This window comes from Denticeps clupeoides, chromosome 5 (assembly GCF_900700375.1).
Source record: "Denticeps clupeoides chromosome 5, fDenClu1.1, whole genome shotgun sequence".
In the NCBI taxonomy this organism is placed as follows: domain Eukaryota; kingdom Metazoa; phylum Chordata; class Actinopteri; order Clupeiformes; family Denticipitidae; genus Denticeps; species Denticeps clupeoides.
In genome coordinates, this window is record NC_041711.1 from 12,226,973 (window position 1) to 12,244,646 (window position 17,674).

Consider the following 17,674-nt stretch of genomic DNA (forward strand, 5'->3'; position numbering starts at 1 on the left):
TCCAGTCCAGTAGTTTGTGCAACAATCTTAGATTTTCTTGGCATACGTTTAGTATTTGTAATCCCTTTACGTGAGGCATAGCAAGCTTGCATGCATTTATGAAATCTGCAAGGTTCCTTAATCCATCAGCGTCTCTGGACTGCACCTTTGGCCAATTCGCTACCTTCTCTCTAAATGCCTTTTGTATCATGAATGGTTGACCGTATCTTTGGTTTAGTATATCCCAAGCATCATTGTATGCCTCTTCATTTTAAGAATGCACTTAACCTGGAACACCGAACAGGTTCCAACGTTTATCAGACGGCCTTATCCAGAGTACTTTACAGTCAGTAGTGACAGGGACAGTCCCCCCTGGAGCAGCTCAGGGTAAAGTATTGTTAGTATTCCATATTGACTTTAACATTGACTAACTCATCACTAACTCACTCTTCTCTTTTCTCTATCCTTCACCATCCACTGTGGTGGACAGAGGATGAAGGTGGACGCTGTAATACAGCTGGACCTAGATGTGACATAGTCACCGAATGCCACACGTCACATGCCACGAAATATATGGCGGTTTGAGATTTGCTTCTTTACCTGCTATAACTGATCTATGCGACGGTTTAAGGCCAAATACATTAAGCCCTTTGTGTACTGGGCCAGTAATATTTTCATCTGCCGGTTTTCACTACTTTAATTTAAATACAATTATGTTCATTTTTGTTCATCATCTAACCTTTGGTTTTCCACATGGTGAAAGATAACACACACTTAAAGATTTGAACATTTTATTTTTTCTTATTTAGATGTCATTTCTTCCACAAACAGGAGAGCAGTAACGCATCGGGTCTAGCCGATGTCTCCTCTTCCTCCCTCAAAACCTGTGCTGACCAGCTGGCTCCAGGTTTCACTCACTGACTGTGAGTACCGCGGGTCCTCAGGGACGTGTCTTCTCCCCACAATTTTCCAGGACCGTCTACAGAACCGCTGAAATGGGTGGGCCAGAGGGACATAAAATCAGGCAAGTGATCAATATTATTAGCATTAACAGCTGGTTTTATAAAGCAGTCACCTGCTGGGGGTGAAGGTAAATTACGCTAGATTAGGGAATAGCCTCATGTAATGCATATGAGCAGTAAGTAATTGAACGTATATTAAACATTTAGACACTAGATAAGCAGCCATTCTGAAAACAGACTCCACAGGGAGTTGAACCCCGCCCTGATCCTGAAGGTCAGGTGTGCCACCACCGGAGCCTTTTTTTTTGGCTTTAATTTTTTTCTACTACTGTTAATTATTAAACTGTTTAATGAACTACAGGTAAAATTAGTGCCAATTCATGTCCAATTCATCTCCAATTGGCCTAGTTGTTTTGTGGGGGAAACCGGAGAACCCGGAGAAAACCCACGCTGACACGGGGAGATACACGCAAATTTGCAAATCTCCACACAGAAGGGACCGAAACTCAGATCTCCTTGCTGTGAGACAAGGTGCTAACCACAATGTCACCGTGCCGCCCGTCACTAAATACTTACCTTCATACTTACCTTCATGCTTACCTGTACTAGTGATCACTATTGGTGCTGCTAGTGCTACTAATAGTGGTACTAGTAAGGTGGAGGGAGGAGGCACATCTCGAAATCCATGTCCCAGATGACAGGAATGTTGTTCAGCTCCTCCAAAAAATCCTCCAGACTGGCTTCTTGTTGGGGTCCCTGTGGACTGTCTGCTGCTGGGTCGCTGGTCATCATTTCTACCTCCATCTGGTCCTGAAGAATCCAGCGGTCCTCGTTGCTCTCAAACTCCATGGATGATGTGCTGGTGGAGGGCTGGTGAGCGCTGGTGACACTGGGCAGAGGTGTGGCAGGACCATCCTGTACCTGCGGCCTGCTCCATGGAGGCAGGAAGCCCATCTCCACAGCCAGGTCCCAGATTCCAGGAACAAAGCTCAGCTCGTCCACCACATTATCCGGAAAAACAACCTCCTGAGTGTCTTCCTGGTGGGGTGGCTGTGGAGTAGCCTGCAGCTGCTGCATACAGGGAATGCTCCACAGCAGAGCTGGAGGGGAGTTAGTGTCCCTCACACATGCCCACGGTATACCTGAGAAGTGCAGACATGAATACACTGAGATATTTGGTTATAATTTACTGACTTTGATACCTTACAATGGACCATATATGTTTACTGGATACACAAATACAGGATTTACAGTGAGCTGCACCTGTGGTTTGTTTTTCTTATTGATCTTGAGTTATGAATTATGAGGAAATCAGTAGAATACCGAAGAGAAAACACAGTATTATGTGGAGTTTCTTAATGTCTTACCAGTGTGAAGAATGTGAGTTGGTATTTTTGGCAGGATCCTGCGAGGTGGCCTTCTGGTGACTGGTGGCTCCTTGGTCTTTTTCCGAGGGCGGCCCATCCTTCACCTGGAAAAATCTCTCTATGTGTCCTAAAAAACAAAAGTGTGCAGGTAATAAATGATGCTAACCTAAGTTATACTAAGCTAAGTTTTGCTATGCTAAATTATGCTAAGCTAATCTCTCAACCATTAGCTAAAATTAAGAAACTACAAAATAAGTTAAGAGTTATCAAGTCTAAACAGTAACACTAACTAATAACAGTGCTAAAAAAGTAAAAGAAGTTAGCCTTTAAAAAGGCTTTTGGTGTGAAAAGTAGAATTTTTTGTCTGAAGAAAGCAAGAGTAATAAAAATACAACTGGCTCCTTCAGTGTTGCCTAGCGACTGTATGTTGTAAACATATGTTCACATGGAACAGCACTGAGAAGCCAATCAGGAGCCACATATTTAAGCAGAAACATTTTCTCTATTCATATTTGCACCTTTGCATATTAGAACTGAAAATCTCTTTCTGGTCAAAATACATGTTTGATATATTTTTGAATAGCCAAATTATTTACATTTACTGTCCAAATAAATAAAATTTAGCAACATATAGCAACTGAATTTTATTTAGTTTAATTATTTTATTTTATTTTACTGTTTAATAATACTGCTAGAGGATGCATAGAGGTTCATTCTTGAAGAATATATTTTAAAATATATACTTTCAATGTTCATGAGAGGAAAAGCACAACTTCAAGCATTCCTAATTGCAACGATTTCTTATCTCCACTAGATGGCGGTAGAGATCTCACTCAATCATTTACAAGGTCTACTGATGTTTACTTAGACGTCAGTAGATTTATTTCTGTTTATTTAATATGGTGGCAACATTCACTCCTTTGAAACAATTGCGTCAAGCAAACATGTCTGGTGCCATCTTGTTTCTACTAGATGTGAAAGGCAGGTGGCACAGATATGAACTGGGTTGAAAGACACTGGGGTCCTAAGGATGTTAAAGGAACGGCCTGATTTGGTAACAATGCTGTTCCCCTCACTGTTCTTGACACGCAGTTAAGATTTATGACATTTTGGTTGAGACCTTTGTCAGAATTATACGTTGTAATTAGCATTTACAACTGTTTTATGCTTTTACTGCTGTTTTAGATTCAGTATATTCATTGTTATGTACTTTCAGCCTTAAGTCATTCATAAATTGAGTTTCAAAAGATTTTGTGTGTTTTTGTGCTGTATTAGAGTTGACTGTATTAGACAATATGCATTACTGAATTCCTGACATCCTATTTGTAGTTCAGGCAGCCTAAAGGAATGTTAGTCTGGGAATAGGTACTCCAGTTGTTCTACTGTTGAGTTGTAAACTTCCTGTGCTTCACTCATAGAAACATCATGATTGGGCAGTCTTGCAAGCTCCTCTGGCGTAAGCTGCCGGGTTAACTGGACATCAGGGACTTCAATTCTGGCCACATCTGCCAAGTCTGGGCCATTGCACCATAAAGCTCATCAACCTAAAACAAAATTCTGCATCTCGATTCTGCATCATCACAGAGATGTTTCATGGTAAACACATCTAGCACATAAGATAGATCACATTAGATTACATTAGCACAATCATTCTAAAGTCACAAGGACCTCTGGGTAGGGCCCCACAAACACACCCAAACACACCTTAATGAAATATATATATTTGCGTGTGGCAAAAGTATGTGGAGAAAAGAATGCGGTTCTCTTCTTTTAGGATGTTTCAGGTTAACTGAATTCAGCTGGTATGGTGACTGGTTATTTTCGCATCTCAGGTAATGGAAGTTCCGTTCTTCTTGGAACCTGCTGAGATGAGTCTGAAGCAATGCTAAGAAAACCCAGCAATACCCTAAACTAAACAATACTAATACTTAGTGGTAGCAGCAATATTTGATTAATTCTTCCAGCTGAAAAAATATACAGCATGTACAAAAATAGCTGATTAGAGCTGACATTATCAGTGTAAAAAGATACTGTAAACTGGTCGACCACTTTTGTTGTTTTCCATGTGCTCTGCTAAAGCAAAAGATTTGCAATTTAGTCATTTGTTAATAAAGGTGTCACGGGTGGGGCTGGACATGGCAATGAAGGAGGACACATTCGCACGATTTCATGCGACGGGTTTAATATAGACCACACACGAGACAAGGGAACATAAACACGCACAATGACCCAACGGCGAACAGACACGAACAGGATAGCTTTATATGCTTTATACAATTATATAAATAGACACCAGGTGAACACGATCAGGGAACATTACACGAGAATAACATGAAACTCCGGTCTGGACTGCGGATTCGGAGTAACCCCTGCCGGTCCGGATCATGACAAAAGGATTGCATCAGCACTTTGGACATTGAATTGCCATTTGCAAAATGAATTTCCTTTTGAATAAATATGTAGAAAACCCATGGCAAAACGGAATGCAATTGAGTGAATTGTTACTATATTTTTTATTAAAAAACCTTGAAATGATCTAAAGATTACTTCAGTTAACATGCACTAATTGAATATTGCATAATATTCAATTAGTGCATTTAAACTGATATAATATTGCAAAATATACCATTTTGCCTTCTGCAGTACACTCACTGTCATGATCAGAAAACCAGTTTAATATGGACGGTTTTAAGCACAACTATTGAAATGTAAGTTCAATGGGCAATTGCCAATGCAATATTCAATTAGTGCATGTAAACTGATGTAATCTTTAGATCATTTCAAGGTTTTTTAATAAAAAATATAATAACAATTCACTCAATTGCATGGTACTGGCAAGGTGTACCTAATAAAATGGCCGGTGAGTGTATAATGTCACTAAATATAAATGTATATATTTTTAATAATATTCAATATTATTAATATAATACTATTAATATAATAGCAATATTCAAGCTGGGGATCGTCATCATACATCATAGTTATATATACATATTTCACACGTGAAAAGCAGTAGCGCCTGTATTTCTCTCTTGTGGGAGTTTAACTTACTCACAAATTTCCGAGGGCAGAACGAAAATTGATTGGTTCAGAGAGAGAACCAATCAAATCGTAGAGGAGGCGGGTCTAACGAAAGTGATGGGGCAGGTGGGAGTTTAAAAAATAAATGTCTCTGTGGCAAGATCCGTGAATGGATTTTTCACTGCGCTTAGTACAAAAGTAAGATTATTTAAAATGTATTTGATGTACAGGCTTTACTTTGAGAAATTGGTTTAAGGCTTTGAGCATTATTGTTTTGCTTAAAGCAGGTTAGCATTCACTTTGCATTAGCTATTAGCTAGCATTATTAGTAAACCAACCACGAAAATTCTGATGAAATGCTGATTGCATGTGATGCATGACTCATATTTGCCTATTTATAACCAATTATGAAAATCAAAGTTTGCTGTAAGAACGGAGATATTATGTTTTTCATTTTTCCAGCAGCCATCACTTCAGGTCAGGTTTGGTATTTGAAATGGCTTTTTTGCTACATTATTATGATCTCTTATTAGTGGTGTAGGGTTTTGAAGGTCTGGGGAAGACTGTTTGTAGCAGTAGTTAATATTAGTAATGTAGGGCAAAGCTTTGCTGTCAGCATTATTACTGCTGGTGGTTCAGATTAGTTATACAGTAAAGTTATTGCCCTCGAATAAAGAAGGTTAAAGCTCCTGGGGTGACACACAATAGTAAATAGTAAAAAGTCCGTAAAATGTCTTTCCTGACTACATTTGAGCTGCCTGGTGACACTTTCTGAGAATCTCCTCTGTGTTGGAGGAGAACTTCAGCAGGGGCTCGAAGATGATGCCCAAGTATTTATACTCCTCAACTAGCTCTACTGGCTTCTCGTGGATGGAGGTAATTGCTGCAGCCAGGTCCCCCTGCTTAGTGGTGAAGATCACCAACATCTCCTTGGTTTTCTGACATTCAGTTCCAGACATGAGGTGTCACACCAGTCCACAAACTCCTGCAGAAGCGGACCATGGTTGTGTGAGGGGCCTGACAACAGAGACTGGAGGACTGTGTCGTTGGCTGTGCCTGCAGTCATCTGTATATAAGATGAGGAGCAGAGGAGAGAGCATGCAGCCTTGTGGTGACCAGGTGGAGGTATAACGGAGGTCAGTTTTTTTAACCAGTACTCTCTGTGATCTGTTGGTCAGAAAGTCCAATATCCACAGGATTGTCTGGTTGTCCAGATGAAATTTGGAGGAAAGTTTATTAGCCAGGATGTGGGGGTGCAGGTTGTCGAAAGCTGAGGACAAGTCAGCAAATAAGAGTCTTATTGAAGAAATAGATTTATGTATTCAAAGAAATTAGTTCATCGATTTTCAGTTGTCAGATATAAATATATTTTTAATGTATTAATTATTTAAATTCTAGTTATTCATATATATGCACATATCAATACTGAAGACATGATCCTTACTAGAGCTTAATACTTGCAATGTCTGTTGCAAAAAGGTTCATTGTCCACTTTGTCCACAAACACTATTTAAACCTGGCATGAAGGCTGTGTTACGGTATGTTACGTCCCTGGTCTAGGGTCAGGGTCATAACAAATGGGACATAGGAGCAGAAACTCCAAAACGACGCAACAACACTTATGGCTAACCGTTTATTACAAACAAGGACATTGAAACAACAAAACACACACAAAACAGGTCTGGGCAGTCTAAGTTATTCTTGTCTTCTGGTCACAATCCTTCTTGCTTCACACCAACACTCTCTTCGCATCACCAACAACACTCTCTCCTCACACCACATCCTCCTCTTGTCCCAAAGCAGACGCCATTTTGAGTCCTCTTCCCTATTACAGCCCACCAATCATGGCAGGAAGTGGGAGGAGTCCAATCATGGAGCCACCTGCAACATTACGGAGAGAGAGAGACAGAAAGAGAGAGAGAGAGAGAGACACACAAACAGAACACACCCATACTCTGCCACGGGACGTCATAGGTAATGTCTTTGCCCTTTTTAGGCGTGCGGCAGGTGTGCGATTTTTACGCTGTGTATCGGGCTGCCGATTTATTTGGAATTTATTAATCGTCAGACATGGTCAAGCAGAGTTTTCTGGTAATATTTGTTTATGTGCGTGCTTTAAATGTGTGTTTTGTTTACGTAGTTTTGATATAAAATAATTTTTAAATAAATACGTTTTTCCTTGATAAAATTGTGATAACCACATATATTCATTTCCTGTTTCTCTGTAGGATGATGAGTCTCAGCTTGTGGAGAAACTACAGCAGCAGATGCTGGATCAGGAAGAGGTACGTTTACACCCGCCCACTCCCCGACACACCCACCCACTCCCCGATATTCTTCAAGTCTTGTGTAAAAATCACCTACTTTCTGAAAATGCTGAGTGATTCTTGAGGTGATTATTTTATTTTTTTGCTTTTATATCAGTGTTAGTGTCCCCTAATACTGTATCTGAAGTCCCTTTGTGCAGAATTACAACCACTTTGATCCAGTCCAAAAATGAGATTTCTGTTTGAATGTCTGTAGCTTTCAAATGCTAATGAGGAGGAGAGAGGCGGGATGAGGAGGGGAGCGACCTATAGAAGTTGAGGGGACATTAGTGGAAATGACATCATCACACCATTCACCAATTACAATGTCTGGTGCAGACAGTTTTAATTCTATTCATTATTCTAAAATCACTGTTTTTACAGCCTTTTGCATGAAGTAACTAAACAAATACATTTGTGCTCATTTTCAGAGAGCAACTGCAATGATGACATAAGGGAACAAATTCCAGATCAGACTGTTTGAACTGCCGCTCTCTTCTTCATCATCTGGAAACGACTCTCTTGCTGCTCATTTTTCTGTTCCAGCAACATCCTGAGTGTCGCAGATATGCTGGACAATCTAGGGATAAACTAAACATCTAGGTCACCATCCCACATGCCTCACATCCTCTTTGCATTGTGGTCTATCCATATCAGCTATGGCTCATGTTTTTCTTCAGCCAATTAACATTTATTTGTTCAATTTCAGGTCGACACTTTTTTTTGTGAAGTGATTGTCAATGTGAAACCACAGCACAGCACATGGTGACACAACAAAATGTGTCCTCTGCTTTTAACCATCACCCTTGGTGAGCGGTGGGCAGCCAGTAGTGCATGCCTGCAGGAAAGTTCCATTTGCACTGAGAGAGAAATTTAAGAAACAAACTTGCATGCATGGAAAGTTATTGAACGTTATAAAGGAAGATTGATGAACTGACTGATTGGGTGAGATCTCATACTGCAGAAGACAAATGATGAATTACAAATATGTTTGGATGCTAGAGATGCTGTGACGCTAGCTGTGATTTCTTATTTTTCCTCTCCGCTGCTCTTAGTTCCCTTCGACTGCTGTGCAACGTCTCAGATAGCCAGAGAGCAGGGGGAGAAGTTCTTTTGGGTGTGGAAGAAAGAGGGCAGAGATGATCCATAGAAAGGAAAAGTGAGGAGAATGTTAGTGGCGGTTTTCAGGGGTAAGGAGAAGAACGAGTCAGAGATATGAAAGATGTGAAAGAGTGCAGGAAGGTGAGACCGAGTGAAGGTTATGTAGAATGAGTAATTAATGGTGGTCAGTCTTGGATCCGATAGGTAAAGTGAGGGTGAAGGACAGAATGTGGTGGTCAGAGATGTGAAGTGGAGTGGAAGAAAGGACGGTAGGTGGAGACGGACGAATGAAGACCAGGTCCAGGTCCATTCCCTTTCCTCTTTTGTTGCTGTTGGCCCAGGATAAAGAGTGGAGATTAATGAGGGCCAATATATGGTGCGAGGCATGTAAGACATAAAATATCCGTACAGGTTGCATCAACAGAAAAAAACTGCTCACATTCCCTTTAAATGTTAGTTACTTTTACCTGAGCATGCATGTCATACGAATAAGTGAAGCGCTATAATAAAATTTCATACTGCATCACATGAACTAATATAAAGTTATTCCGTCAGGTGTTTGTTTTTTTTCTAGCAAACTCCATGCAGGATTTCATGTGTCTTGCTCCGAGGAGAGGCTTTTGTCGGGCCACTCTTCCATAAAGCACTGTATATGGAGAAGATCTGTAGAGAGGATCGTGAGGTCCTGGACGTAGCTGAGTTGGTCACTGTAACATGGATGAGATGCTGCTGCTGGGGTCTCTGCTGTCTCCCACAGTGAAAACCCTCAGGTCTAGCAGAACTACATGATGGACCTCCTCCCTCCTGCTGTAATCCAAGACAAGTTGACAAGTTAGGGCTTATCAGGGCTCTTAGTTTTTGTAACCTCAAAATCAATAGAAATCGAACGAGAATTGCTGGTGTCTTCCTCCTGTAAGTCGCTTTGGATAAAAGCATCTCATGTAAAAGCATCTCATGTACTTGTAAAGCATCTCATAATACCAATATCTGGTAATTTCTTTTCATCTTTTAGATGAAATAGTTTAAGTAATGAGAGGAGATTTGGAGATTTGATATTAAATTACCTTATACTTATAAATGTTCACCTAACCTGCATATGGTCTGAAATTTTTTCAGAAAACATATTTCATGTGACCACCTATCAAACTCCCACATCTGACCCAGGACTGTATGTAGAGGCATCAAGTTCAGGCTATATCCAGTGCCAGCAGAAATTAAGGAGCCCTGTGTAGGACTTTATCTTGTCTTCAGATCATCAAAAAGGACTATCTCTCAGAACATCCTCCATATTCTCAATGTCATACATCATTAGTGGGGAGCATAATTCATAATAATCTGAATTGTTGTGAAGTTTTTTTTTTTTTTTGACAAAACATGCAAGTTCTCTGGTACATTTATACAGGGTGTCCACAAAACATCTATACAAATTAAAAAGTGTATTACAAGTAGCAATCAAATTGTAACTCGGACAGGTACTCAAGCAAAATGATACACAGAGGTGTATCACCACAGGGTGGTGCCTGCTTGGCACGTGCAGAGTTATCTGAATACTTAAGACCGTTTTAAGACCATACTACCATATGAGTGTTTGAAAGTGAAGGTCATTGTGAAACGCAGCACAGCACACGATGACAGTGTACGGAGCAGTGTGTGAGGACGGTGCTTTGTTCAGTGGGACCACAGTGGAGTGAGACACCTAGTGGACATAAGAAGTCATTGCATTTAAGAATGCTTAAAGTTGTACTTTCCCTCTTTTGAGTAGATATTTTAAAATAGATATTTCAATCCATTAATCTATGAAACCTCTAATAGTTTTAGATCACAGTAAAACTAAATAAACGAAATAACATTGAGTGACTAAAGGTTTATTTCATTTATTTGAACATGTAAAATAAAGTGAAGTGATTGTCACATGTGATACACAGCCGCACAGCACACGGTGCACACAGTGAAACTTGTCCTCTGCATTTAACCCATCACCCTGAGTGAGCAGTGGGCAGCCATGACAGGCGCCTGGGGACGGTGCTTTGCTCAGTGGCACCTCAGTGGCACCTTGGCGGATCGGGATTCGAACCGGCAACCTTCTAATTACAGGGCCTCTTCTTTAACCGCTAGGCCACCACTGCCCCAAATGTTGAACATTTGTTTGCAAAAAAGATATACATTTTCAGTTCTGATGTGTAATTGTGCAAATGTGAATAAATAAAATATTTCTGCTTTAATATGTGGCTCCTGATTGGCTGCTCAGTGCTGTTACATGTGAAGGTATGTTTACAACATACAGTTGCTAGGCAACACCGAATGAGCCAGTTGTTATTTCATTACTCCTGCTTTCTTTAGACAACGAATAGAATTTTTTACCCCAAAAGCCTTTTTAAAGGCTAACTTCTTATACTTTTTTAGCATTGTTATTGGGTCTGTCAGAAAGACAGACCATTTATTATTGTGCTGAGAATGTAAAAAAAGAACATGTCTTACGTTAAAGACCGCCACGCGAAGACCGTCAAACGTAAAGAAACAACGGATTTGTAAAATAAAACTTCTTTGAAGTGATACTGCAGTACCACAGTAAAGAAGCCCCATTTTACAAATTCCATGCCCGCAGCTGTGACCAATGCCCGGACAGACCCATCAAAATTTCCCCTGGAATTTTGGCTTCTAGTTAATTAGTGTTACTGTTTAGACTTAATTAACTTAATTTAGTCAGTAGTTTCTTAATTTTAGCTTCTGGTTGAGAGATTATTTTAGCATAATTTATCTTAGCATAATTTAGTTATAAAGAGATATTTTTCCAGGTGAAGGATGGGCCGCCCTCGGAAGGCCAAGGAGCCACCAGTCGCCAGGAGGCCACCGCGCAAGATCCTGCCAAAAAAAACAGCTCACATGCTTCACACTGGTAAGACATTAAGAAACTCCACATAATACTGTGTTTTCTCTTGACTATTCTACTGATTTCCTCATATTCATAACTCAGGATCAATAAGAAAAACAAACAACAGGTGCAGCTCACTGTAAATCCTGTATTTGTGTATCCAGTAAACATATATGGTCCATTGTAAGGTATCAAAGTCAGTAACTTATCACCAAAAATCTCAATGTATTCATGTCAGTGTGTTTCTCAGGTATACCGTGGGCATGTGTGAGGGACACTAACTCCCCTCCAGCTCTGCTGTGGAGCATTCCCTGTATGCAGCAGCTGCAGGCTACTCCACAGCCACCCCAGCAGGAAGACACTCAGGAGGTTGTTCTTCCAGAAGACGTTGTGGACGAGCTGAGTTCTGTTCCTGGAATCTGGGACCTGGCTGTGGAGATGGGCATCTTGCTTCCATGGAGCAGGCCGCAGGTACAGGATGGTCCTGCCTCCCCTCTGCCCGGCGTGGTCCAGCCCTCCACTAGCACATCATCCATGGAGTTTGAGAGCATCGAGGACCGCTGGATTCTTCAGGACCAGATGGAGGTAGAAATGATGACCAGCGACCCAGCAGCAGACAGTCCACAGGGACCCCAACAGGAAGCCAGTCTGGAGGACTTTGTGGAGGAGCTGAACAACATTCCTGTCATCTGGGACATGGATTTCGAGATGTCCCTCCTCCCTCCACCTTACTAGTACCACTATTAGTAGCACTAGCAGCACCAATAGTGATCACTAGTACAGGTAAGCATGAAGGTAAGTATGAAGGTAAGTATTTAGTGACGGGCGGCACGGTGACATTGTGGTTAGCACCTTGTCTCACAGCAAGAAGATCTGAGTTTCGGTCCCTTCTGTGTGGAGATTTGCTAATTTGCATGTATCTCCCTGTGTCAGCGTGGGTTTTCTCCGGGTTCTCCGGTTTCCCCCACAAAACAACTAGGCCAATTGGAGATGAATTGGACACAAATTGGCACCAGTTTAACCTGTAGTTTCTTAAACAGTTTAATAATTAATAGTAGAAGCAAAAAAAAGCCAAATAAAAAGGCTCCAGTGGTGGCACTCTTGACCTTCAGGATCAGGGCGGGGTTCAACTCCCTGAGGAGTCTGTTTTCAGAATGGCTGCTTATCTAATGTCTAAATGTTTAATGTGCAATAAAAAAAAAACCTTCCTGTTTATATGCATTAAATGAGGCTATTCCCTAATCTAGCGTCCTTTAACTTCAGCAAAGATTCATACTGTCCTCTGTATCTGTGAAATTCTTTTACGTTGCTATTCAGCAGGTTGATGGATTATAAAACCAGCAGTTAACGCTAATGTTGATCACTTGCCTGATTTTATGTCCCCCTGGCCCACCCATTGCAGCAGTTCTGTAGGCGGTCCTGGGACATGTCCCTGAGGAGCGCCAGCCAGCTGGTCAGCACTAATTTTGAGGGAGAAAGAGGAGACGCCGTCTAGACACGATGCTTTACTGCTCCTGTTTGGAGAAGAAATTCCATCTAAATAAGGAAAAATAAAATGTTTAAATCTTTAAATGTGTGTTGTCTTTCACCATTTGGACAACCAATGGTTAGATGATGAGCAAAAATGAACATAATTGTATTTAAATTAAAGTAGTTAAAACAGACAGAAGTAAGTATTACTGTAATATTATTTTTTTCTCTTCTGAACATTCTGATTAAATTACCTGTTTTTAGATGAGTCTCAAACATTAATAAACCTTTCAAAATCTCCTAGTGTTTAACGTAAAAAAAAAAAACACTAAAATCATCTTAGAATTTATATATGTAAACCTTAAAATAAAACTGAAATTGCTGTGTGGGATACACATTAGCCAATTGTGAGCATGCGACTGTACTTTTATATTCTGTTAATTGTGTCCAGGCCATGTTCCTAAGGCCTGTACTTAAAGTTGGTGCTATTAGCAATGAACACTTCACACCAATCAAGATGATGTCTCTTAACTTGTGAAACTATTGTCAAAAAAGGAATCTGGCAGGCATTGACCTGGAGGTATGTAACGGTGTAATGTGTGTTGGTTTACATAGAATATGCTAGAACCAAAAGGAGTATCTACATTCGGGGACATAAAGTATCAGGAACCTGATTACGGGCCTGACTAAGAGCCTCCATTACTGGGCTTCTAGATAGAACTTCACCTGGTGGTCGTGGATGGGATTGGATAACAGCACCGTCCCCACACACTGCTCCTTGGGCGCCTGTCATAACTGCCCACTGCTCCCTCAGGGGATGTGTTAAATGCAGAGACCACATTTCACTGTGTGCACTTGGTGCTGTGCTGTCATGAAAGTGTTAACTAATCACTTTCACTTCACTTCAAAATTCAACAATTCAGAATTTCTTTGTATTGAAAAAACAAGTATTCACTACATATAATGTGTGTTTTAATTTAAACCTGCTAAAAAAGCATAAAAAAAAAACATAAAAGAATGCAGATGTCTTATTTCAGTATTAGGCGCCTTTATGGTTAAGTACATAACTCCACATGTGTTCATTCATAGTTTTAATGCCTTCAGTGACAATCTACCAATGTAAAATGGTCATGAAGAAAACATATTGAAAGAGAAGGTGTGTCCAAACGTTTGGCCTGTATTGTATGTGAAGTTATGACTGGAACGTCTGGATTTCTACATTCTGTTAATCACAAAACATTTTTTGTTAATCACAAAACAATTTTTTATATCAGATTACAGTGTCCCTGAGCAAATCCTAGATTCTCATAAATCCAATATGTTGAACTCATATACCACATATGCATGTGGTATGGCAGATTGAAAAAGCACTGACAAAACATCTCCATCAAGTGTCAGGACATCTTTGAACCTGTACCTGGACAAGATAAACTCATCAGAACTGTGAAGACCAAGGGTTCATTCTGGGCAGAAGCAGCATCAAACAAAGACATATAGCTCATGCTTGTGCTCCCTTTCAGGGAAACGTATTTGGTTGTCTTAGTCAGCTTCTGCTGAACTTCCACAAAAATGAGTTCTTCATGAAGAGGATCGGTGATGAGGCTCAAGAAAACAGAATAATCTTTTGCATGAGATAAAGGAGCTTCTACATTATGTGGGAGCGTTGCATGAGAAAGACAGTAAATAAATCCTCAGAGATGTTCGCCCACTTCTTTATCATCCAGACCTGCATGAAGAACCAGAATTATGATGCCATTATCTTGAAATTTAAAAAACGTCTAATTATATGAAGCAGACCTGATGCATCGGTCTATGTGTGACGCAAACACAAGTTCAAGTGTAATGTTTAGGTGTGCGTTTTCATTAAGGTTTAAATGCATTATGTCTGTATAAGATGGAAGGACACTTGACAGCACTTGAGAAAAGATGACAGGGTGGCCTTGATAGTGGGCAACCAGCTGTCGTGGTCTCACAAAGAACATGGACCATGCGGTTCTTCAGGAGGTTTTCTGGTGAACTCAGCAGAGATGAGGTCACCTGATACAGAAATGGCCACCTCTCTAGGCTGGGTGGGCGTCCCTTCTGGCGTTCTTTCTTTACTCCAGTGGGCTCTGAAATAAATAAAAAGCATGAATTTATAAAAATGTTAAACAAAAAGTGGTTTATTGAGCCGATTTAGATCTTGAGCAATTTTTAAAAGTTACTGACCATTTTCTTTTCATGGATTTTAATGAAGAAAGCAAGAAGCATAATTCACCATGATATGGTGGACGTGTCTTTTTCCATTTACTTTTATGAAGAAGAATTTTCCAAGAATTATATTAATAATCAAATAATTGGGTCTGTCAGAAAGACAGACCATTTATTATTGTGCTGAGAATGGCAAAAAAGAACGTCTTACGTTAAAGACCGCCATGCGAAGACCGTCAAACGTAAAGAAACATCGGATTTGTAAAATAAAACTTCTTTGAAGTGATACTGCAGTACCACAGTAAAGAAGCCCCATTTTACAAATTCCATGCCCGCAGCTGTGACCAATGCCCGGACAGACCCATCAAAATTTCCCCTGGAATTTTGGCTTCTAGTGATTTTTATCCTTCAGGGGAATACCGAAAACATTAGCTTTTAAGGAGAAATCAGGAATTTTGGGGAATAATGAATGTCAATCCAGAAGGCCTTATTATAAATGCACTCCCAAAATAAACAATCTGTTGTTTCAAGATCAGTTTAACAAAAAGAACAACTTGAGGTAAACTGACCTATCCTATCCATGGTGAGAGAGGTAAAGAAGAACCCAAAGATCACTGTAGCTGAGCTCCAGAAATGCAGTCAGGAGACTTCCCACCAGCAACAGTGCATTTCCATGCGCCAGATCATACAAAAAGATGGAAATATAAGATCACTGTCGTCCAGAATAAAAAAATGCATCTTTACGGAGTGGAGGAACTGATTGCGTGAGTCCAAGATTCCGACCAGTGGACCTTTTTCCTGGTCTGGGGATGTCGGGTGGTGTACTGACCTCTCGCTGCTTCCTGTATTCTTTCTCCGGCGCGGATGTCTCTCTCCTGGCTGATGACCTGTTCCAGCCAAGAAGAAACACAGGACATCAACATTAATGTATTGTACCAAATTTAAATTGTATTACACTGTAATAAAGTAAACATTAGCAGGCAAATTCTCAACGGTTTGTAAGCGCTTTCATGATGCCTGCAGAGCATAAGGAGTTGGTCTATAGTCTACCGTATACGGTCTACCATGTTGTCCCTTCACAGCATTGTCTTCTTATATCGTGGGAAATGTCTATGGGTTCTGCACTTGAGGTTGCATCTGCAACCCTAACCCTACTTTTGGTTCTAGCATAATCTATGTAAACCAACACACATTACACCGTTACATACCTCCAGGTCAATGCCTGGAATGATTTTCACTGCCAGATTCCTTTTTTGACAATAGATTCACAAGTTAAGAGACATCATCTTGATTGGTGTGAAGAGTTCATTGCTAACAGCACCAACTTTAAGTACAGGCCTTAGGAACACGGCCTGGACGCAATTAACAGAATATAAAAGTACAGTCACACGCTCATAATTGGCTAATGTGTATCCCACACAGCAATTTCAGTTTTATTTTAAGGTTGACATATATAAATTCTAAGATGATTTGAGTGGTTTATTATGTTAAACCCTAGCAGATTTTGAAAAGTTTATTCCTGTTTGAGACTCATTGTCTTCTAATATCATGGGAAACATCGCTGGGTTCTGCACTTGAGGTTGCATCTGCGTATTTTGGATACTTTGAGCAGAGAACCAAGAGAAGTTAGCAAAGTCAGTTATCTAATTGTACATTGATGATAAAAAATAATAAAACAACCTTTTAAGATGGACTAGTGGTGCAGGACTAGTGGTCACAGTATTGGTGGACACAGTGAACAATGACATTGCAAGTATTAAGCTCTAGTGAGGATCCTGCCTTCAGTATTGATTTGTGCATCTATATGAAAAACCAGAAATAAATAAGTAAATTACATAAAAACTGTCTACATGACTAACGATGATCTCATTTCTTTGTATACATAAATGTATTTCTTCACCAAGAATCTTATTTGCTGACTTGTCCTCAACTTTCAACACCCTGCAACCCCACATCCTGGCTAATAAACTTTCCTCCAACTTTCATCTAGACAACCAGACAATCCTGTGGATATTGGACTTTCTGACCAACCGATCACAGAGAGTACTGCTTAACAAAACATACTCTGACTTCTCCACCTGGTCACCACAAGGCTGCGTGCTCTCTTCTCTTATCTTCATCTTATACACAGATGACTGCAGGCACAGACACCCGGTGAAGGACTCTGATGACACAGTCCTCCAGTCTCTGCTGTCAGGCCCCTCACACAACCATGGTCCGCTTCTGCAGGAGTTTGTGGACTGGTGTGACACCTCATGTCTGGAACTGAACGTCAGAAAACCAAGGATTCTCTCACCAACAAGCAGAGAAACCTGACTACAGTAGTTACCACCTCTATCCACAGAAAGCCAGTAGAACTAGTTGAGAATTATAAATACCTGGGCCAAGAATCGAACCGGGTCAACT